The 22,387-nt window shown below is 44.7% G+C and overlaps 1 protein-coding gene across 3 annotated transcripts in view; it reads right to left on the bottom strand.

Moving 5' to 3' along the window:
* CKAP5 (cytoskeleton associated protein 5) overlaps nt 1-21,580 on the bottom strand; it is a 1,593,334-nt gene extending 1,571,754 nt beyond the window's left edge. For 2 of the 3 annotated variants that reach the window (XM_069623197.1, XM_069623199.1), the window contains exon 1: nt 21,337-21,580. The gene's annotated coding sequence lies outside the window, so the exon portion shown is untranslated. The remainder of the gene's footprint in view (nt 1-21,336) is intronic. The other variant, XM_069623198.1, reaches the window with a different exon arrangement.
* Between the last annotated feature and the right edge of the window lie 807 nt (nt 21,581-22,387).

Genomic DNA, 22,387 nt, shown 5'->3' with positions numbered 1-22,387 from the left:
AATAAAACTTAAGATTATGGTGTTTGGGGAGCCAAAAGTAAGAATGAGATCCCATTTATATGGATGATCAATACAGAAAAATTAGAGCTAGTAGATATTTACCCCTATTGAGTATGCCTATCGTGAATAATCCCCCCTCGAAATTTTTACCAAGAGTTGGGTGAATCGAAGGTGATCAACGAAATTAGAACATTATGAGATGCTATATGGCTAGAAAAGGTGGATATTGCACAGAGGGTTACTTGGAAATCTACAAGAGCTGCATTACCCAAGGATTACTATATGCACTCTGTGGGGGAAAGAACCTAGGGAAATTAGAGGGGAGGTTATGGAGACCGGTGCTGGGTTTACCTAGGTCTACCCTGATCGAATCAATAATAAAAAAAAATAAATAAATAAAAAAGTGCGAATTGGGGTTAACTGCTTTAAAAAAAAGCTGTGGAAAATGCGGTGTTGTAAGCTCTATGTAAAAATCGTGCTGTGGGATAGTGAAGAGAGCGTAATGAGTACGTTTGAGAAAAGCTGAATACCTATATGCGGAACCTGAGAAATTCTAAAAGAAAACCTTCACCCACAGAGCCATCTTTTAAAAACAGGAAATAGAGATCTGGTAAGATTTATTATCTTTCTCTGGTTTAATATTCTACCATGTAAGGAATATACAGGTGCTTGGACTGGGGTACTTCGAGAGGAAAGATTGTGCAGACATTGCCACAATGTCTGCACAATCAGGCATGTACTCACTGGGTGCCCGATTCTACAAGAAAGGTACTATAAGCAGCGCTCCAGATAAAATTGAGGTGGGAGCATTTTATGCATGATTTTTCAAATTAGAGCGTAAATGCAATTTCAAGAGAATTATTTTTTTCTCCTCTGCAAGAGAGTAAAACGTATCCAACATACACCCAATGCATACGTAAAATCAGACCTGCAGCCCAAAAGAGTTGTAGATCAAAGTTGTCTGGCCTGGCTTTAACCATTTTATTACACTTGTGGAAAATATTCTGCCATAACAAGTACCTGGTACTTACACAGCTTCATTTTCGAAATTCTAGACCCTAGAAACTCTGTTAAGAACTACCATAGTTTGAGACTGATGTATTGCCTGCAGAGGGAGTGTGAGTAAGCAATTGTTGGCATATGATTTACTTTCAGGAACTTGCACACATAATCTTAGCAAAAGTCACAAACTGCTAATCTACCTTTCCCGCTGTGTGCTGCAGGAAATTATTGTGGATCGGCAGACACTAGTTAGCAATATCACTTCAAATAACCACAAAGTGCATGCAAGCTGAATTGCATTATGGTCGGCATTTTTATAGTTTTACTGGTTTATTGTTTGTGTACAAAGACAAAAACCATAACTCTGGCAATTACATTTAGGAAGAAATGCAGACAAGTGCATAAGTTGAAGACTGGTCCCAAAGCCCTACTTCAACACTAAAGTGTGTGATCCTGGACAAATACTTTTGCCACTGTCTTTTTAGCAAAAATAGAAATTGCTACAAGTGATTTATTTTCAACTAGTTACTACTAAAAAAGCCTGTCTGGCCTCTGTAGCATTAATAATAGTGACAATTTATATAATGCACATGACAAAGATTATGTCTCTTGGCTTACTCCTTGCTACTTGTTTAATATAACTTCACATGAACTCTGAGTATTAAAGACAGTCTGTACCTTCCGCCATCTTCTACTTCCATCCTAGGAGAGCAGTCTTGATTGCCAGATAGGTTTCCTCCTAGATAGCCAAGAATCTGCATCTCAGACAGAACACGCATCACAGCAAATTCAGCCCATGACCGCTAATCACATCAGTGGTGCAAGTGGAAAAAGGGGACTAGTGGTCCTCTGGTTGCATCCAAAAAGGAGGGAGTAGGGTGGCCGGACAGATGGGATGGGAGGCAGGGGACAGGAGACCAGGATCACAAACCTTGGCTGAACAGTGAAGCAGGGATTTTAATTCACTCTGCAAATTTGACCACATACCTTCCATGCGTTACTTAGTACAAATAGTTTGGATTTCAAGGCCTACAGTAATGATGTCTTAAAGAGTTTACTTCCAAAAACACAAAACACCACATGACAACATGTAAATCATTACATCAACATGTTAAGCCTGAATGGTAAAATAGAAGTACCAAAAATCTAGTTAACCTCACTGTACTTTCAGTGATTTAATAAAAGAAGTTGTGTAATACACTCAGATTATGTAATACACTCAGATTATTGCCGTCTGCTGCCATCTAGTGGAGGAAAGTATGCTTTTTAATGAAAATAAATACAGCGTAAATGGTATGCAGAAGAAAATTAAATGCTCCGTAATGGCTTTAATTACATGCGTATAAAGCCAAGATACGCACCTTATCTGTAGGGCTGACTATAAGGGCTATAATAAGATGTGCGAGATCTAAGAATGATAAGGTCTAATCAGTTCTGTCATCTATTTACATGGCGGAAACTATGGTGTACGTGGGGGCAGCTTACTACATATGGAGGAAAGCGGTTATTAACTAATCTTATGTCGGTTGAGGCCCTCCAACTATATCCTTGGAAATGCTTATAAACGCTTACAAATGATGGGGCTCTGAATTGGAATTAATGTGCTCTTCCCTTTTTAGGTCATCTTGGAAGGGTTATAGCTACCTATTTCATGTGTTGACTCTGGAATTAAATGTTACATTGAGGGATTTATGAGGTTTTGAATCTAAGGAGATGGTGCTTACAGCGGCTTTAAAAAAAGTTATAGAATACCTTTTCTTTAGGGGTTAGAATGTTTGAAAGAATTGACATTTTATGTAAGGCTATTTGCCATGTTTGTATTATGTTTTAATATGATGTATGTTTTATGACATGGTTATTAAATTGTTAAATTGGAAATTGATAGACTGATGAATTAATTTTGTAATGGTATTTTAGATAATGTATCAGGTTTTAATTAACCATTTTGCACTTTAAATTAAAAACATGTTTAAATGCTTCATACCACAGCAATCCAGAAACTTTACATACGGTATGGCAGATCTTCTACAAAAGACGCCCAACTACCGTACAGACAAAGGCCACAAAAACAGTAAGAAATGGTGAACAGACAAGCCAGGAATACATACAGAACCTGCCCTAAAAAAAAGGCTCCAGGGGGACAGAAGAGTAGCCTGCTGTGTGAATATATGCAATTGTTGTACCTATTCACAGCAGTAAAAAGGTGAATGCATCGACATTTCTGCTGGGAGGAAATGGTAAAATGGTCTAGGTCAAAAGCAAGAGTTCACTAAAGGTTTAAAATGGCTGTTTTAGAAAAAGTTATCGCCTGTAGCCTCGTCAATTTGGTGGTTAAAATACACTGCTTAATAAATTCTCATTCCCTTTTGCGAGTTGGCCCACACAGTGCCTTGCCATCCTGAGCACTCATGACATATTGATTGAATTCTTAACTCAGCCAGATAAGGTGAAACAGAATCTGGAAAAATACAATTGAATTTACAAGAGGGAATTAGCTTTTTTTCTGGATTATTGGTGGATGTTAGACCATATGTGTTATGCCTCATTATTTGTACAAGTGTCCAGAGGAGTTTTGGTGCACGCAATGCCTGCACCTCCGTATGAATCAATGGACTAATGCAATTTTAGGAGTGAGGGGAGGTATAGATTGCAGTTTGAGGAAATATAGATTCAGTGATCAAGAGGGGGGGGGTCGTAGAGACTACTTCCCATTTGGTGTGGAGTGCCCCTTGCTTTTTAAACATTTTAAACAGACTTTTAAAAAAATGTCTTTTGTAGCAATGTTTTTTCTGCTCTTAAGTGAAAAGTTCCTTTGTAAACTATATTCCTGGAGAAAAAAAAAAGTTGTATGGATTTGAGGTTCATACAACACCCGTTTACTAGCCACTGAAACAAACCACATGCATGTATATGTACACAGACTGCTTCCTGGCAGGCCCCAAGTTACTTGGTATATTTAGCAATTTTACCTTTTACGGGAAATCAGGAACAATAACTGCGAGAAAATTTAGCACATGTTAAGGAACAGTGCAACATGCGCAGCAGAGGATGGAGTGGGGCGACCTGGACCAAGTAGCTCATTGTTTCACCAATGCTGTGTTGTGACCAATTCTACTACAGAGCCACAAAAGCACAACAATCCCTCAACAACTCCCCATACCCCTACACCTCATGACCTGCAGGTGCAAATAGCTGAATCAGCTCATGGAAGAATTCCTACTTCTTACAAGTTGGTGGCAAGACCCCACGGGCAGAATAGCCACTGCTAACAAATCCGTTCCTAGCAGTCAAGAGGACCCCAATACGTACCCCATGACACCACGTGACCTCCTACCCAGTGCCCATATGTAATGAAGCCCTCCTGTGAGCACCACTCATAAGGCCCTCCTGGATGCACTAGTCTTAAGTGTATAGCGAACATACCTCCAAGTCCCAGCTCATGTGAGGAGCAGTCTAGCACCCCTGCGTCCCATCCCCTGTCCCGGATTCAGTAGTCAGGACTTGACGGTCTCCTGCAGCAGTCAAGACCATACACTACACAAAAACACACTACAGCCATCAGCATTACCCCCATGTCCGCCATGGTTGGGGCACCATCATGTCGGTACCTGGAAGGTGGGCGTCTGCTTGCTACTGCATTGTTTACCATACAGCATCACCTTCCTGTACCCCCAGAGGATCCATCACAGAACACCCACTCCGGGGGTACAGAATTTGTTCACCGTACTGGGCTCTACTGGGGATACTAGCCTAGTATTAGTCTGGATGAGGTATACCAGACAACTGGAAGGAGCGGTGTGGAGGATCCACCTGGTTCGTGGTATATTGTTCTGACAGTTCTGAAATAAACATTAAGGAAAATGCATCCAATTGTGTCAGTGTTCACAACGACAATAACTCAAAAATAATTCCAAAACAGGCCTCTTGCAAATAACGTCCATGTCCAACGCATTTCGGTCAGTAGTGACCATTTCAGGGACTTGTGCTACTACCAGCCTTCTTGGATCATATGAGGTAAAATCAGAGTGACCCTATGAAGAGTATGGTGCCTTGCAACATTCTTAATTTACTTGAATGGTAGGGTGGGCATAGGTCCTAGTCAGTACAGGCAGGCCTCTAGATAAGGTGCATACCAGGCCTTTTTACACATGAAAATCTTGCAAACACGACGGCTTTATTATTTTCCTGTGTACATTTACACACGTTTAGAGCAGAGGGCAGTGCAACAGTCAGGTTACTTGACAGAAACCAGAAGGATTCTATTGATTTTGATATACATGGGTGTAATTGCAAGGCACCTCTGAAACAGAATGCATTTCTCTGAAGCCTTTCAAAAAAAGAAACTGCACAGTGCGATAAAAGGAATGGTTTCTTTCCATTCAGCTTTAGAAGCACTGTGCATATGTTCCTAGAATGTTAGTTTCCATTTTATTAATTATACAACCCTAAGTTACAATTGAGAATTCATATTTTGTAACAAATTATGCGTTTTTTCCCCAGTGAAAGCAACCCAGTATTGCACAATTGTATTTTTCAAGTTCTGGTGCTGTGTGCATAATCATGCAGAGGCAGATCATGTTCGCAATGATCATTTAATTTACACTCCAATTATAAGAACAGTAAAATTATGACTATGCACAGTCTAGTTTACATCCGTTCAACCTTGCAGTCAGTGGGGTACTATAAATGGTCAGTGGCAGCAGAGTCTTTGCTCAAGGGCAAGTGATTGTCATTACATCAATCACATGTGTTCTAGCCTCTCAAATCAACAATTAAAACATCCAAAACTTAACTCTCCAGCAAGGGCAAGCACTGGTCAAAAAACAAACAAAAGTTACATTGGTAATTGAAATAAAAACTCAGAAAAACGTGTGATAATCCAGATAGGTATTTAACTTCATGTAGTGCTTCATAAATGGTTCGTCCAACATCTAGGTAATGCGATTATTATACCTCAGTCGTTACTCGGTTAACCAACCTCTGAAGGATGTTAGCCAATAAAATAGCTCAGCCGGTTCAGCACTCATTGCTGCAATCTGTGCGTGATCTGTAGGTTGGAGGTTCGAATCCCGGCAAGTCCAACTCAGCCTTTCATCCTTTAATCCTTTCAAGGTCGATAAAGGAGTACCGACTTTGGTTTGGTGATAATTGTGATAAATATGTTCTATGTACAGCGCTTTGCCAAAAGCGCTATATAAATAACCATTTGACTGTTAGATTAGATTGATTGATATTTTATTTCTATCGCGCTCGTACACAAGTGTTTCAGAGCGCGACAGGGCAAGGGAGGGGAACAGGGGAGAACAAAACAGCGACAGATATAGAATTTAGCATGGAGTCCTTGCCTCTCTGCACTGTTGTATCATAACATTGGCATACCATTAGGTAGTAATAGCTCCAGAAAATGAGGACTTTCATTAAACATCAAAAGACAATTCTTCTATCGAACCTCAAAACACACAATACGTTTGCTTTACTATGTAATTGGCTAGGTTTTGTGATTTCAACATTTAAATCTATACAGCAGAGATCAAATGGCCAGACCATAGAGAAATAATGAAAAGCGTATTCTGTCACAGTGCAGAAAGCTGCCGTACGGTAATGATTTCCAGACAGTTTATAAACTTCTTGGGTACTGAGCCAATCAATATTAAGGTTATGCACTTCACATAGACCAGTATCTTTTCCCAACCTAGTCATTGATGGAAAGATTGAGCAGGTCACTTGCTACAAATACCTGGGCGTTGAATTCATTACTCAGAGATTAAAGAGAATTTATTAATTCTAGGAAACGGAGTGCAATGTTTAAAACATGCATGACGTATAGGTGTGTGAGAGCAGCATCTGGCTATAGTTTCCAAGGCAATGCTTTAGTACCTCGGTTTTATATTACTTTGAATCATTGGTATGAAAGAACGTTCGTGGCTAGACGTTAATCCTAGCGAGAAATACTGGGCCTTGGCCCTAGTGTCCCTTACTTCATCGTCTACCATTGCATAAAGAAGGAGTTTAATACTGTTCCTTAAATCTCGCGAGACTGCTATATGCCCTCTTTTGAACTTGTTACGTCAACAAGTTCCAAATGAACATTGTGAATCATTGGCAGTCGAAAATATGGGGTGGAAACCAGTCTGGGAGGATACCGTGCATGAATTAAGAAGTCTACTAGCAAGCTAGAACAGCAGGACTGGTGCACAAACTACTCCCACCATGCTACTTTGAAGAGCTATTTTTCACATATTGGACAGATAGCCCATAAATATTTATCCCACCAAAAATATTTAACCCCACAAGGTTATATCAAGCTTTACCCTTCCCCCTTGCGCATGTTTGTGCTGTTTCGAATGGGTAAACTTCCGGTAATGGCATCCGTTGGCCCTGAGTTGGGGGTCCCTAAAGAGGAAAGATTGTCGCTCTTGTGGGCTCTCTGGAACACTAGAGACCGCTGAGCACGTATTGACGAGGTGCTGAGAATATAGACCACTCTACATAAAGTTGCTGGACCTTACGTGTTTGAATACAACATCAATTATGAGTCTTTTTAGCAGTACTGCCTAATACAGGAAATAAATCACTACGTGTTGCGCTCTTTAACATCTGGAATACAATATATAAGTTGGGTAAGGTGGGAAAAGTGAGCCAATACACGAGAGGACAAATGAACTGAATGCGAGGTATAGGATGATAATCTCTTATTTCCACAGTGAGACAAAGTAAATTGTTGGATTATCGCATGCATATGTACAGATATTTCTTTCCCTTTTTTCCTATTGTTTTTATCATGGGATTGATTATTGATCATTGCATTTTAAAGCAATGTATTTATTGTCTTTTGTATTATAATAAAGCTCTTTTGAGCTATAAACATAATAAACTATAATTAAAATATCAATAAGGGAGGCCACCAGGGGGCGCACAAGTAATGGCTGCCTGAACGCTGTGCTCCCGCCGAAGCTGGGCCACTATAGGGGATTGAGTCCCCCCCCCCAGCCCTCCCAGGCAAATTTATGGGGTTGGACCGTCTCGGTGACCCCCACGAGCCTCCCCCGACCGTAAGAGCAGACCTCGGGGACCCCGGATTGACGAGAACAGGCCTTGCGGCCCACAACGACAGAGCGGCGGGAAGATCCTGTGACCGCGGCTTCAGCGGAGGAGGCGCTGCCCATCTGGTCGGGGCATCCTCGGCAGAGAGCCAGGCCCTCGCCGCGGATCCGCTCCCCTCTCCCGCAGGTGGAATCCGTGAATGAGACAGCAGCACCGAGGCGGGGTGCGGGCTCCTGTCGCCTCCCCCCTCCCCCGAATCAGAGTGTGTATTACGGCAAATGCAGGCAAGCGGACAGTGACCCCACGCAACACCCGGACGCGGCATCCGGATCTTGGAGGCACAGGCATCGGAGCCCAGCAATTCTAGCCACCCCCGGGCCTGCAGGAGTGCTCGGGCTGTAGTGGGGCTGGCACGGGAGCAGAGGCCCTGCACGTTCCTCCCTGCAGCGGATCCAGGACGGCCGCGCTCTGGAAAACACAGTAACAATGCCCAGATCACAATTTCTCAGGACCTCTCCGCCTTTACACTGGCCAAGCGTAGAATGTGCCGGCCCCTAACGCAACTCCTAAAGGAGAAGGGTGTGCGCTACAGGTGGGGGTACCCCTGCTCCCTGGCCTTCGAATATATGGCCCAACTGACAATGCTTGTCACAGAAGAGGACATAAGGGGGACCATCCAGGACTATGTGTCAGACCCGACCCCCCGGAGGGGCCCAGTGGGCCGGTTGCGATGATCGGCGAGGGTGCCTCTGGCCTGCCGGGTGCCAGAAGAAGGAAAACCAGTTCAAGAAAGTACAGAAAGCTGAACACCCTGCAGTCCGCAAGGGAAGGAGAGCGTAACGACTCGGATGGCTGAATATCGGGGTGTCCCAACCGACCGAGAATGGGGAATGGCAGTTCGAGAGGTTACGTCAAAAGCAGAGTACCCTTGAACAGCAAGTAAAGGAGGGGAAATCGAGGGGTTTAAGCAGTGGGGGGGTGGGGGGTCTCATAGAAAGAAGTGTTTCACTGAATGGTACGGCCAAATGCCAGCAATGGCAGAACTGGGACACCGGGTTAGGGGGAGGGGGAATCACAAGTTAGTTGGGGTTGTTTTGTTAGGACCTGGGGGCAGTTGGGGGGAAAGTTCAAGGCCCAGCCGAGGCAGGATTAGGGGGAACGGGGATGATCAAGAAGTGAAACAAAGGGAGCGTGAAGGGGGTAATGGGGTGAAGCTGTTGACCAAAAGAGAGGGAGATCTAGATCATGGCTGATCGCCTGCCGGCCCTGGAGTGGGTACCTTGAATGTGAGGGGCCTGAATACCCCCACCAAAAGGTCTCTGGTTTGCAAAGAATTCAGGAGGGCGAAACTGGACCCGCTTTTCGTGCAAGAGAGACACTGGGCACGGGGGAAAGGAACCCAAAATGCGGGGGCCGGGGGGGAATCAGAGAGGTTCTCTATGCATCTCACAAGACACAGAAAAGTGGGGTTGCCATTCTGCTAGCAAGAGATGTAGTCTTCAATACAGAGGCCACACTGAAGGACCCCGAGGGCCGCTACCTGCTGGTAAAGGGTTCCCTACAGGGCTCCCCCCTAACCCTTGCTGTAGAAAATCGCCCGAACGAAGGCCAAGCCCAATTCTGGGAAAGAGGTGAAAGATAGGCTCAAACTATTTGTACAAGGCACGGTGGTGGTGGGTGGGGATTTCAACATGGTTCTGGACCCATCCACAGATAGGAAGCGGGTAGGTCCCCAAAGCGTCAGACCCACGGACGAGGCCATGGCACGAACCTTCCAAAGGGTGAATACGGAACTGGGTCTGGTGGATACAATCCTGACCCCTAGGTCTGGCGACCCCTCATTTACGTATTATTCGGCCATCCATACCTCGTACTCTAGGATAGACTACATCCTGGCCGACAAGACCCTCTGCCCATATGTCACGGGCCACAGGGTCGACCCTGTCCCCTGGTCGGACCACGACATGGTCCGAGTCACCATAGCAGAGGGATGGCGTAAAGACCGCAGAGGACGCTGGAAATGCAACGATACCCTATTAAAGGATGAGGTCCACGCCCAGGAAGTGTTGGACGCCATAATAGAATTTTGAGCTAAACGATAACGGGGAGGTGGGCACACATACATCGTGGGACGCCTTCAAGGCAACCCTACGTGGAGTTCTTATCAAGATAGGAGCCCAGAAAAAAAAGGGAGAGGGGGGGCCCGGGAGATAGCCTGTCTCCAGCCGGGGGCCCCCCCGGATCAGCCCCTTGAGCGCGACCCGGTGGCCACCCTGGAGGACTACAGGCTCCAGCTAAAGGACCGTCTCCTTCACAAGACAGAGAGGAGTCTCCAGCTGGTTAAACAAAAATACTACGATAAGGGGGACAAGGCGGACAAGATCCTAGCCTGGAAGATGAGAGAAGTCCAGAGAAGTAGAATGGTGAAGGCAGTTAGGAATGCTCAGGGGTCCATAGGATATGACTCCCCATATAGGAGAGGGCTTCGCCAATACTATGAAAAACTATATTCCTCAGAATATGAAGGGGCCGATGCCCAGATCAAAGACTTCCTGAGCTCGATCCAAGTCCCGTCCCTGTCGAGGGAGATGGCAGAGGGGTTGGAGGGCCCGGTTACCGAGGATGAGGTAGAGAAGGTAATCAGTGGGATGAAGGTGGGAACTTCCCCCGGGGAGGACAGCTTTACAGTGTACTTCTACAAACGGTTCCGCTCTACCCTGGCCCCGCACCTGGTGAGGGTTTTCAATTCTGTGCTGGAGGGGGGAATTCTCCCTGAATCCATGATGGGGGCCATCATAGCAGTGCTACCCAAGGAGGGTAAGGATCCCCGCAGAATGTTCTTCCTACCGCCCTATATCGCGGTTGAACATAGACGTAAAGATCCTGGCCAAGGTGGTGGGGAGGCGGATGGAGGGGATAATGCCGAAACTGGTCCACAGAGACCAGGTCGGCTTCCTTAGGGGTAGGCAGGGGTCAGACAACATTCGAAAGACAATAGACCTGCTTCATTTCGCCCAAACATCGGAGCTCGATGCATGTGTCCTCTCTTTAGACTCAAGAGAAAGCCTTCGACAGGGTTGAGTGGAGATGCATGGAACTCCTCCAGAAAATGGGCTTCGGAGCACAAATTAGGAACTGGATATCCGCACTCAGAGCCCCCACAGCAAGGGTCCAAGTGAACGGGAAGCTGTTGGAGTCCTTCCCCTCCCTCTCCCGAGGGACAAGGCAGGTGTGCCCACTCCCCCCCTGATATACGTCCTCACGATGGAACCACTGGCCATAGCAGTCAGAGCACACCCAGACATCAGGGGGGAGCGGGGGGAATCAGTAGAGGTGAGGTGGAATTCAAGCTTTCCCTGTTTGCGGATGACATTCTAGCATACTTGGTGGAACCGAGCTCCTCGCTCCCCCCCGCCCCCCTTGTCCCTGGTGGCCGCGTTTGGCCGTTTCTCGGGTCTGAAAATCCACACGACGAAATCAGTATTGCTCCCAATGAGAACACGAGATCCGGAGCTTGACCCCCTAGATCGCAGTGGGAAAGGACTCCATACGGTACCTGGGCGTCCTCCTTATCAGGGACCTGTCGAAACTCGCCACCACCAACTATGACCCCATAATGGCAGGGATCACATCAGACCTGATGAGATGGGGTAAAATGATCTTGTCCTGGTACGGCCGGATGACAGCGGTAAAGATGAACGTACTGCCACGGCTTCTGTACCTCTTCACTGCGCTCCCAACCAGTGTCACCGAACGCACTTTCAGAGATCTACACAACGCGGTACGAGACTTTATATGGCAAGGAACCCCCCACCTCCCCCCCCCTGAGGACCAGAAGAGCCATCCTGACTCTTCCACGGGAGGAGGGGGGGGGGTTCGGGTTGACAGACTTTCACCTTTACTTCCGCGCCGCCCAGCTGCGTGTCGTCCTGAACATATGAAGGAAGGCCTGGGGACATACTGGTCATATTTGGAGGACATGGATGCCCAAGGTTTGCGACCTCCTGTGGGCCCCGCGCAAGACAATCCCGAGGAACCTGAAATCCCACCCGACCTTGGGAGTTCTCTGGGAAATCTGGAGAGAGGGCCCCCAAACTGCTTACCTCACGGCCGTCCCCGAAGACTTCTCTCTGGGGCCACCCGCTCAGACTTGGTAGTAAGGGGTCCCGAAACTCTCAGACCTGGTCTGACATGAGAATGGAGTGGGCGGGGCAGATGTTTAGAGAGGGCGAATTCCTGACATATGAGGAACGCCCTCGGACATGGGCATCTCTCCATCTTCGAATACCTCCGCCTCAAAGGCATCCTTTGCGATCAGTCATGGGGCCAAAATCTGAGGAGACAATTGACCCCCTTTGAGAAGCTCCTGGACACAGTGACCTCAAGGAAGGGGTGGTGTCCAGAATGTACAAAATCTTGAACACCAACAATCTCCAGGGCAGGAGGAGTTTCCACTCATTCAGGAACGACCTGGCAGGAGAGGAAATTTCAGAGGACGCTTGGTCAAAAATATTCAAATAGCATTCCATGGGAACTTATTCACCTCGGACATGGAGCATAACTTTAAAATTCTGCAGGGGTGGCACAGAGACCCAGTGAAACTATCAAAGAGGTTCCCGGGGGGGTGTCTCCGAATTGCCCTAGGGGATGCGGCCAGACAGGTACCAGAAGCCACATGTGGTGGCACTGTCCGAAAGTCCAAGTCTTCTGGGGGAAAGCGAGGGATGGACCGCGGAAGTATCAGACGAACTTCTCCCACTACACCCTCTAATGATGCTGCTGGGGCTCACCCCGGAGGAAACGGAGATACACAGATACCCGAGAATGTGGGAAACAATGTTGAGAGCGGGCAGGGTGGCCCTGGTGCAGAAATGGAAGAGCCCGGAGACCCCCTCCAAGGAGGATTGGCTGAAGAATGTGAAGAATATGTTCCTGATGGACAAATTGATTGCCATGGTGAATAACGACTCTGGTTCATTCCTTGCGAACTAATATGGAGTGCAGCAGTCCTGGGGATGGGACGTTCACTGACCCATGGGCAAGGCCCTGGCATGAGGGGGGGCAGGACGGGATTGGAGACATGTTACGAACGAACCTGGCACCCACGGCCCGGGGAACGGCAGCCGCAAGTCAGCCAGCGATATGGCCATCAGCATCATCAACTCCTAAACAAAACATAAGGTATGAAGAGAACATTCTAAGTCTCCCGAGACGAAAGCTCCTGTTTGGACACGGGTGTGGGGGGGTAAGGGGTTACTGGATCGCTTGAATGTATTCATTTCGATTTTGCACTGTTCCCTTTCTGTAACAATAAGAAAATGCCAATAAAACCAAAGTATATATATATATATATATATATATATATATATATATATATATATATATATATATATATATATATATATATATATCAATAAGATATCAATAAGGCACTCCAGACTTAACCTCACAGTAGCTGAGGAGTCTGTAAAAGGACATATTCAATTCTGCAGTTTATTAATTCTGACCAGAATCTGTCCCCGTCAACAGTCAAAAGCTTTTGAAAAGTTTACATAAGCAATATATACACATTTACATCCCTGTGATCCAACGTCTGCCGGATTAGACAATTTAAAGCCCAGATATTTTGGTAGGTGTTCATCCTCTTACAGAAGCCAGATTGTTGCAGGGACAATAATGTAGACCGCTCTTCCCAGTGTTTTAATCATCCAGCAATAGGGGGCAAAATAATTTTCCTGGGACATCTAGAATAGCGAGTAGCCTACTAGTAGTAATGCCCGGGTAACCCTTCTTATGCACTGGTATTAGTATTTTTACCAGGAAGAATGTATGATACCTTCCTCGATCTTTTTAAACATTGTTAAAATCGGGGTTCACACCTCTTAGTTATCTTTCAGCACTATATTGGTGAGGCCATCTGGCCAGGTGCTCGGCGCCTTCAATCTCATTCTAGCATTCTCAACTTCTTCCGTGAATGCCATTCTAGTTCCATAATATTTAACAGGGAAAGAAATAGGTAGTGTCTCGCCAGATTTCGTCCCATATAACTTTCATATAACACTCCCAGTCTATTTTACCAATCTCATTTATAAAAGCCTGATCCGTAGGGTCTATTTCCTCTTACTTCGTGCCAGAAGTACTTTGAATAGTTCTTTCTTAGCAAGAGAAATAAAGCCTGCCATCTCTGAAGTCCTACGCTTTTATATTTTCACACTTTGCAGAAGAGATGGAGCCAGATTGTCCCAACTTTGTTAACCGCCTTAATTTCTCCTTTTCCTTGCAATTTCAGTTATACACTTTATATATGACTAATCTGTTTACTTTCTTGCCCTTCTAGTTGATCCATACTGCATAATATGCTATTAACACAGCAGCCTCCTTAATCTTCAATCAGTGCACTTTCTGATCAACTAGAGCCAATGCCACACATTTAAATGCTGTTACGATTCCTATCGCCCAAAGTGATTTGATTTTTTCTGTTTACCCGGATCTCCCTGTGAATCTGTAACCTCCCGGATCCACATGCAATTGTGATACGAATTACAAGCATTTTAGGATCACTTTCTGGCCTATTCTTTAAGGTGAATCGAGTAGCACCATAGTCTTCATTTGTACTGACAAATGCATAGTCAATCCAACTTCTAATCGTCCCATTAGTCCAGGTATACAATTCATGTGTACTGACTCAAGTCGTTGGTACTAGGAATTGTAAATCCATTATCGACAAAATGTTGAGCCATTTAGCACCCTGATTATTTTGGCGTCCTTCATAGCACTCCTTATCTGAAATATGGGCATCCATTTCCTTCTGTGCCTTATTATATTTGGCGTTAAAATCACCAACTATCATACCGCTTCCCACCGGGTGATACACCATCTACTCTGCTACCAAGTGGTCAATAGCATTCAAAATAGCAAACTTACTCATTATAGATCAATAGGTTATAGTTCGCCTCTTTTCTACACTGCTAAGGAAATTGGACTGCTATAAAGTTCTCTTTAGCTCTATATTTCTAGTTGCCGTGATATTCTCATTTCATATACCAATCCCTTTTAGGCCTACCAATTACACCCTTTCTTGCCAAATAATTTTAACAGACCCATCTACTCAACACTTATTAACAAGTTTCTTGCATGAGAAATATATAATTCGAGTAGACCAGTAAAACTAGAGATAAAACTAGTGTCCCCACACCATGCGTTTTTTGAGGGAACCAAACCCAGTCCCCCTCAGTGGCACCCTAGGGTCTGGATTCCCATCCCTCACACCCAAATCTGCCACCTTATTGTTCTCTCTTCATGAGCTTTTATTCTATTGTCCTGGCCACTATGCATCTTTCCCCGTTCAAATATCCAAGACTGATGAAACTGGATGCAAAAGGCATGATAAAAATCAGCCACATTAGGATTTTGGAATTGGATAAAAGCCCAATGTTCGTCCCATATACTGTCTGTTCAACCATACTCACATCTTTTGTGGTAATAACTCGCGACTGAGGCAAAATATGCATTCAATTTAGTAGATCGTGTCTATTTAAATAGGGCGAATCTGCGCTGCAAAAATATCTAAGTTATTTTTTTCCTGTCCACTTCCACAGGGAATGGCGTCTTGTTTACTACACACTTCCATATCTACCGCCAAACCTCTATTCTCATTTCATTTACTTCCATAGAACCCCCCAATGTTTTCTTGCTCTGTAAAGTGGGCATAAAAGTAAAAAGACTTTCACAAAGCCCAATACTGCAAGTTAAACAATACCCTAAGCCAAGCACCCGGGACTAAACATAATGGTCAATTTCCGTTCATGTTTTATAAAGCACGTCATGTCATGCTTTTATAACTGGTTCTAGTAGTCAATAATGTATGCACTCACACTTGCCACATAAGATAGACGAGCACAAAGCTAATATGCGCCCTGGATATCACAGCGTTGGTGATGCTAGTAAGCCAGGGTTGGGTGAAGGACCTTAATAGGCGGGCCCAGCACAGAAGTAGCAGTTACTGATAAAATAAGCATTGCCAAGCAAATCGAAATGGCTTTAGGTAAGGCCACTTTCAGTTTTAAAACAGCCTCATATGCACACGTTTTTCCATCATATGCTAGATGTTGTCTTTCATGGTGCAGTACTGTTGGCACATCAGGTGCGGTTTTAAATACCCTGGTGCAGCCAAAATAACCCCTTCTGCAGTCAACCTATGCTGAGCCTTGTATGCTAGTTATAGTCAATATATCCAGGTGCAGTTCACATGTCAAATACAGCTGTATATGTTAGGTACAACATCACATGCCCGATACCCCAAGCATGCCAAGGTAGCCAATATGCATGCCAAAACGCTGGCTCCTCACAAATTGTACAGGCACCACAGGACTTAATTTCCTACAATGCACTCTGCTCCTTCAGTGAATGCGCTCAAAGTGAATGCGCTCAAACATGTTGGAGAATACGCTCATGTCGAAACGCAGGTTCCACTATTCCCTAGTCCCGTGAACAGTCCTGCACAGGCCATCTCAATGCAGCTAAAAGACCCAGATTACTAGATGTGCAGGGTATCTCCTTGCAGACAACCTATAATGCACTGCCCAAATGTTAGTTTCATGTTAGCCACAGTAGTTCACATACAATGTGCGATGCAGGGCAACATTATCTGCTCCACGTTCACTGCAGGCCAACCATCTGAATTAACCTCTTTACTCTGGAACAAAAACACACGGACAAGTAATGCTTTTGCTGTACTACAATTGAAATGTTATTGCAGGAAAAAGTTAATACAACATTTCAAACAGAGCAATAATACAATTAAAGATAGATTTAGAAAACACAAATAATTATAACTGAAAACATTAAACAGCAAAAATAAAAAAAAATGTAAAAATGTGACAATATTCCCCAGACAATTTGTTCAATTTAGTGATCAGTAAATAACTCATATTAGCACGTTTCGTTTTTTATTTTTTATGGTGCACTGAAGCAGACTTGCTTCAAGCTTGACTGATCAGCAGCAGACAACACGAGCAGATCTGGTAGATACAGTGAGGAGAAAAAACTATGGGGGCCGATCTTGACCAAAACTTACAAGGCAGGGACCAGTCAGAGGGCATGCAGTAGATTTGTAGGATCCGGAAGGAGACTATGGTGTAGTTACTTTAATTGCAATTTCATCAATACCAGCTTTCTATGTTGTGAATTGCAAATTGTGGTAGCACAAAAACAACGGTTTTGTAGGAAATAATGTTTTAATGCTTGAAAAATCTGAGGCAAAAAGCTGGAGGTGTGTATCCTCTAACTCATAAGTGCAAGGCGTTACAGGAGGGTAGCAAATCCAAAGGGGTTAGTGCTTCACTGTCCAGGACTGGGGATTAGATTCTGGAGCTGTGAGGTGGTAGTCCGATCTGGATCGGGTTAGCTGTTCATGTTCTGTATAGTTTGTTTAATGGTTCCCGTGGGTAACAAAGGATCAGAGATATTTGCCGCTTGGAAATGCACAGATTAAAAAGAATTCTTTGGCCAAGGGGCCAAGTGTTGAGGGGAGGCTCTTCTAAAATTTCACACTCATACCATCTGAGAGTGTGCTGGAGCAGTTGTTTACGCAATATCTTATTCCTTTCGATTGAGATATTTGTTATAGGTCATGAGAGCCCTCATGACCTGTAGGGTCGACCGGTTTCAATGGCTAATGATATTGGAGCCATCTTCTTCAGGACCGTAGTTCAAAACAAGGGGTGAATCCAGAGGTTTCAGAGTGTCTGAAACAAGGACAAGCGCTCTGTGCAGGCTGGATGTGCTGCAGGAGGACTGTCGCTGTCTGATCGGTGGCTCTGGTAAGCGTCTCCGTAGAGGCGTCTGCTCGAAACCGGTGGCTCTGGTAAGCGTCTCCGTAGAGGCGTCTGCTCGTTTCGAGCAGACGCCTCTACGGAGACGCTTACCAGAGCCACCGATCAGACAGCGACAGTCCTCCTGCAGCACATCCAGCCTGCACAGAGCGCTTGTCCTTGTTTCAGACACTCTGAAACCTCTGGATTCACCCCTTGTTTTGAACTACGGTCCTGAAGAAGATGGCTCCAATATCATTAGCCATTGAAACCGGTCGACCCTACAGGTCATGAGGGCTCTCATGACCTATAACAAATATCTCAATCGAAAGGAATAAGATATTGCGTAAACAACTGCTCCAGCACACTCCCAGATGGTATGAGTGTGAAATTTTAGAAGAGCCTCCCCTCAACACTTGGCCCCTTGGCCAAAGAATTCTTTTTAATCTGTGCATTTCCAAGCGGCAAATATCTCTGATCCTTTGTTACCCACGGGAACCATTAAACAAACTATACAGAACACAGAATATGAACAGCTAACCCGATCCAGATCGGACTACCACCTCACAGCTCCAGAATCTAATCCCCAGTCCTGGACAGTGAAGCACTAACCCCTTTGGATTTGCTACCCTCCTGTAACACCTTGCACTTATGAGTTAGAGGATATACACCTCCAGCTTTTTGCCTCTGATTTTTCAAGCATTAAAACATTATTTCCTACAAAACCGTTGTCACGCTTGATCCATATTTAACGGTTAAAAGGAATCCAACTGCTTGTCCGTGCCCTCCCTTGGTTTTTTACCCCAACAACATACCCTGTTTGTTGTTATGTGAATTGCAAATTGTAAGTCTGGTCAAACACCAAGAATGGAGGTTTAACTTGACAATAAGACCAACCACGGCTACAAACGTTTTGGTAAGTATAAAGTCAGAGGGGCATGACATTTAGTGAAAAACAGTTCCTCTACAGTGAATGAAACATGCCACAGAAAACACCAGCCCTCGAACCCTAAAGATTTTGCTTTATTAAAGCAGACAGCAGAGGTTCGGTCATTGTTGGTAAAGTAATTTCCAAACAGGCGTTTCTTTCGTACAATGGGTAAGTATTCAATTTGTCACGATTTCGCAAATTAGCCTTGTGAACTAGCACTACAAATCTGCAAAGCAACTAACAATATCGTCTGCAAATGTCGGCTTCTCACGAGATATAGATTCTATACTACAGGAACCTGCGGTTCTTCAGATGTTTTGGACTACAACTCCCATGATCTTGCACCATTGACTTTGCTGGTTGGGCTAATACGAGTTGTAGTCAAGCACATCTGATGAGCCAAAGGTTGCTGTGAAATAAAATGCAAAATGTCAACTTTTACCCGACCAGCACACGAATGGGCAAAGAGGTAAAAAAAAAATGTTAAAGACTAAATTTATACTGAGGTGACTAGAGGTGGTTGAAGCTGCTGGGAGCCATTTACCAGCCCAGCCTGTAGCCTAGTTCACTGGACCCCAAGAGTCATCAGGTGCCACTTCACACCCTAGGCCAACTGATGCCAAACATATGCAAGTCCTTAACCTTATATTGTTGAATGTGTAGCAATGAGCATTAGAACCCATCTGGAAGATGTTCAAAGGATAACGGGTCATAAATGGACCAAATAAGTTGCATTGAGTTGACACATTATGGATAAGGTCCATCTGCAGGACATTCCGCTCCACATTCACCCTACGTACGAATGATGCCAGATACAGGAATTGCAATTATCCCATTGCTCAATGCGTATGTGCATTCATTTCAGTTATACGTTTTGTTAAGCATCATGGTGGTATACACACATACACACACGATTGCTATACAATATAGTGTTATCTTTAAAATAAAGAGTCTGCAGCTCGAATTTTAAGTGTAAAAGAATCCAATGTAAACACATACACTTGCAGCAGATCAGAGCTATATAGAGCACACGAACCCTTGTAAATGGCAACCATGTTATATCAGACCTCGAAATTGAGGGGAGCTGGGAACTATTTAGACCCCGTTTGTAGCCTAGAAAAGCCTGGTCAGACTGACACCAACTAGGAGGATCTATTTCTGGCTCCACGGGACAACTGATGCCGAACACACACCTATGTGAATTTAACTGTGCATTTAGAATAATCTTTAAACATTAAATCAAAAGGGGTCAAACAATGGACAAAATGTTAGCATCTTATGTGCGTGCAAGTTAGATTGGTGGGACGCTATATACTGCCCCCTTGTCCCCCAGTAGTAGCTCCTGGTCAATTTTCGCCTGCTAATACAATTTAAATTTTGATCACTGCTATATAAAACATTAAGGAAAAGCTAGTACATCACATCAAGTCTAAAATATGATTGGTGATCGAGACAGCGAGCACCACAATGAACACACGGTTATATAACATCCTCAACTACTGAGTCAGATACGTGCAAAAGCATAGCACGTCAGCTTCAATCCTGATTCCATGACAAACGTTTCAAAGCGTACAGAGAATAGAGGTAGCACTGTGCGCCATACAATGGAAGTGCACTACCATTAATGCTCTGTTGGGACCACAGCTCTCAACTCTCACGCTTTTGGCGGGTGTCACCCGCCTTGTAAAGAGCTGAATCAGCAGCCAAGCCTTCTGCACGCCCATTCATTCCAATGGGCGTCTCACCCACCAAAAACAAAATCGGGTGATTTCACCCGCCTTTGCAGCACAAATGGTTGAGAGCTATGGTTGGGACGAGCGGGCTCGTTGGTACTTTAAGATTCTTCACAGAACACAGGTACACGTTGTGGCTGCGAGAGTCCAACGTCACTAAAAACGCTACATTCTCAGTATGTTGAAGTAAAAAACCTATAGTCCTGGAGGAGGGGTTAAATATGTTGTGAAGTATGAGAACACAAGTAATTCTTTAAAAATATGGATTGCTCAATACGATATGTACCAGCGACACAAAACTGCACACAGCTAAACTGCGTGTGCCCCAAACAGCCATCAATAACCTTTCTATACGGCACTACTCAGTTACTTTGAAACGTTTACAACTAAACTACACTAATGCATTATTACAGCAGACACGTAGTTGGGGTTTCCAGTTGAAAGAATGATACCCCAGAGATCATTTTGAAGCGGTACCGGTCAACTTCAGGCTGCCATGGGTGTGCGCTTCGCAAGGGTCATGCTCCGCTTTGTACGCAGTTTTTCCTCATGAGGTATCTTTGGCAAGTGTTGTTCGCGCGCGAAGGGTCCTTCTGGGAGCGTCCCTTCCAAGGATGGGATCATAGCGTGAAGGGACATCTTTGGAAGGGGTTTATGTTAGCTAAACTTTCTTCGGGAAAGGCGGGATTCGTTCCGATTTTGTCCTTTGGAGCTCTTCATAGCGATGCTGCCTATCTTTCAAAACACAGCTGTCTCTTGAAATGGGCACTCCTATGGGGATTTTTATAAACGGGGGAAAGCTGATCTGGTGTACCTTAAATCTCCCTAGAGAGCGTTTTCACAGGAACTGTGAACTGGTGGTGTACCTCAGGCTTCTATGGGTTTCGTGCTTTCCGTCCGAGCTCTGGAGCTCCCTTTTCAGCTTCTATTTCAAATCTCTCATTGACTGACCAATGTCTATCAAACCCATTGGTCGCAGAGGCCTCAAGTCCCACGATCTCATTGGATACTTTAAATCCGTGGCCGTCACATCCGGGACGTAGAGTGCGCGCTCCAGGTGACAGTTCTTGTCTCTGCGCTGTGGGGTGGGGGCGGTAGATGCGATTTGCGCATGTGACTCTCTAGTCTGTGGCCATTTTACATGCTCGTCAGAGGATTTCGTAATGCCGTAGATCACGTGACCTCCGTACGGAGCGGTGTTTGTGACGTTACTCACACTTGTCAGTGTCGCTTGGTAACGAAAGCTAGGAAGCTGCCATTTTTTGTGTACAAAGAGGACAACGCCCGCACTGTCTTATTGGTGTAGAGTGCTCCCAATTGGATAGAAATGTCAACCTGGCGTACTTAACATTATAGCATCTATTGCTGCCTTTCGCCTGTATACTCAGGTTGCAACTGTTAAGACGTTCTGCTGAGTACCTGTTCCATGGCTTTCAATCTTCATAGTGGTTCCCAAGACAGGTTCCCTTTTTATAGTTTGGACTATTAGGTGTTGTAACACCTATAAACTGAAACTATTGCATTAGAATGTAAATAGGAATGGCATACGAAGAGGCAGGAACGTAATTTCACCAAAATGCCAAGGGTAGTGGCCCTTGTCCTCTGGTGATGGCATTACAGTAAGTGATGTCATTTGACCCCACCCCGAAGTGATGCAATACAACCTTTCACCCCTTTAGAAAACTGGAAGTGGCACCACGTAGCATTGTTCCTAAGTACACTACGAAAAATATGGTTATGATATCACTGTAATGTGATAAACATTGCATACAAGAATGGATCACCATATGTATCTAATATCAGTGTGTATGGGCCCATATTATCAAATTAATGTGAATGCAAGCAGATGTCCAAGGCCTAATGAT

This window comes from Ambystoma mexicanum, chromosome 11 (genome assembly GCF_040938575.1).
Source record: "Ambystoma mexicanum isolate Mex_15411 chromosome 11, UKY_AmexF1_1, whole genome shotgun sequence".
NCBI classification, from domain to species: domain Eukaryota; kingdom Metazoa; phylum Chordata; class Amphibia; order Caudata; family Ambystomatidae; genus Ambystoma; species Ambystoma mexicanum.
The sequence above is the reverse complement of the archived record's forward strand: the minus strand, read 5'-3'. Positions and strand labels throughout refer to the sequence as shown.